The sequence below is a fragment of the Sinocyclocheilus anshuiensis genome, unplaced genomic scaffold, assembly GCF_001515605.1.
Source record: "Sinocyclocheilus anshuiensis isolate Anshui unplaced genomic scaffold, SAMN03320099.WGS_v1.1 scaffold11, whole genome shotgun sequence".
NCBI lineage: Eukaryota > Metazoa > Chordata > Actinopteri > Cypriniformes > Cyprinidae > Sinocyclocheilus > Sinocyclocheilus anshuiensis.
The window spans coordinates 196,640-199,229 of NW_015551076.1; positions in this window are offsets into that span (position 1 = coordinate 196,640).

Below are 2,590 nucleotides of genomic sequence, written 5' to 3' on the forward strand. Positions count from 1 at the left end.
CAGTGTACTAGTAGTATACTTGTAAGTGTACTATTTCAATTTAATTCAAGTTTATTTGTATAGCGCTTTTCACGATACAAATCGCTGCAAAGCAACTTTACAGCAAATTAGGTTTCTACAATATTTAGTGGTAGCTTATCAGTGGTGACCGTCAGTTAATAAACATATGGCAGAAATGTATGAGCATTTTTAGTACACTTTGAAGTATAGTCTCAGTAAACTAGTTTATTAGTTTTATACTGCAAGTATACTCGAAAGTTTTCTTTAAGTTAACTTTACATCATATTTTAAGTATACTGTATCCTTATTTATTCATTTGTATATATTTTGTATATAAATATCTGAACATGCAAAACATCAAAAGAAAGAACAGGCTATCTGCTTGTAAACAAAAACATTTTATTCTAGCTTCATGCATTCTTTTTTTATAAACACTTGAATGTGGGTAAGTTTCATAAGTGAAAAAAATAAATAAATAAACATCATTTTAAACAAAAAGCTGAAAAAAAACTATGAATTGGATTCAGAATGATAATCAAAACATAGATGGAGTCGATCAACACCCCAAAGCTTGACAATCATTATTACCTCTTCATGGGTCAACATTTTATTCCATAACGTTACACAGTTTTGATGCTGTTTTATGTCTGATGATCATGTTAGATTACGTGTGGAAGCATCTGTTGTTTCGGTTTCTTCTTCGCTTGTATTTTGGAAATTCTGTACAGAAGATGTGTAATAGCGCCCCCTACCATATAACAATGAAAACATTCTCGGAGCAAGTACAGTATAGCTCAAATAAATTTTGACTTTTTCTACGTACAAGTAAAGTATACTTAAATGTAATTTTAAGTATATTTCTGAGAAGTACATAAAGCACATTTCTGAGAAGTACATAAAAAATAAAAGCATTCAATGTCAATTTTCATAGCTGAAATTTAATTCATACTTCCTTGATGTTTTGTAATGAAGAGAGTTTTAAATCAGCTGAAATCATGTACTCTGTGGCCGTAGTCTTGCGGTTAGTATATGCATTGATTAATTGATCTTTGGGGCATATGTGGGCAATGAGATGTCAAAGCTGGCATGCAACATTTCCCAATCCTTCTCTGTAATTACTATTTCTTCACCTCTACATGGGTTAGACAAAATAATATGAACAATATTTAATTATTAAGGTGGTTGATCACCCTTTGCCTTAAATTCAGCTTCCAACCAAAAATAGTCTCCTTTAAATATCAGATTAATAAATTAATAAATAAATATCATTAAATATCATATAAATCAGAACATCTGCCAGTTACTTTAGAGACATTGAAGAGGGGAATCTGCTTCTCGCTCTTCTCCCCGAAACTGCCCACAGTGGTTTGATAATATTCAAGTCAGCTGATTTGTTTGGACAGTGCAAATGCTGAAGTTCATCTTGATGCTGCACAAGTTTTATGATCATGACACCATCTTTTTCACAGTTTAACAATGTTAAACTGTGCCCGTTATAAAAGTTGTATCAGTTGCAGCTAATTCATGGATGTTGGTTTTGCCTCTGTGGTCAGTTTTTGTGTATTCACTTCAAGGCGAATATTGAGGTTTGCTGCAGTAGTTCTGTGTTATTTTGGACACAATCCTTCTTATTGCTTGACTGCCCCTATCATTCACTTTCAGTTTTTACCTACCATTCTTCTTTGCTTATGAAGTTTTGCCCTTTTTTTATACGCAGTCTTAAAGGGGGCATGAACTGAGAAACCAAAATTCCCTTGATCTTTTGACATTTAAGTGGTCATTGTACTATAAAAACATATTGTAAGTTTCAGAGCTCAAAACTTTTCGTTAGTCTAAAAACAGCTTATATGTGACCCTGGACCACAAAACCAGCAATAAGGGTCAGTTTTTTAAAATTGAGATTTATACATCATCTGAAAGCTGAGTAATAATAAGCTTTCCATTGGTGTATGGTTTGTTAGGATAGGACAATATTTGGTCGAGATACAACTATTTGAAAATCTGGAATCTGAGGGTGCAAAAAATCTAAATATTTAGAAAATCACCTTTAAAGTAGTCCAAATGAAGTTCTTAGCAATTCATATTACTAATAAAAAAATAAGTTTTGATATATTTACGGTAGGAAATGTACAAAATATATTCATGGAACACGATCTTTACTTAATATCATAATGATTTTTGGCATAAAAGAAAAATCGATCATTTTGACCCATACAATGTATTTTTGGCTATTGCTACAAATATACCCATGCTACTTATGACTGGTTTTGTGGTCCAGGGTCACATATTGAAGCCAGCCTGCCAAAACGACAGCTTGTAGAATGTACAACTCTATGATGTAATAGTGTGGCTAAGCACTAGGCATGCCTGCTTCTACATCGCTGCCTGTTTAGCCCCGCCCACCGATTTTACATTGCGGCCTGTTTAGCCCCGCCCACCGATTCGCACATGTAGTGTTTGCGAGAGAGGCGAACGCAGGTCTACGCAGAAACCAAACGATAAAGATGGCTCTGAAGATAGCAAGACGCTGTGCAGTGCCAAGTTGTGGAAAAACGTGTTTTGCATTGCCTTACTTCTGATCCCAACATTA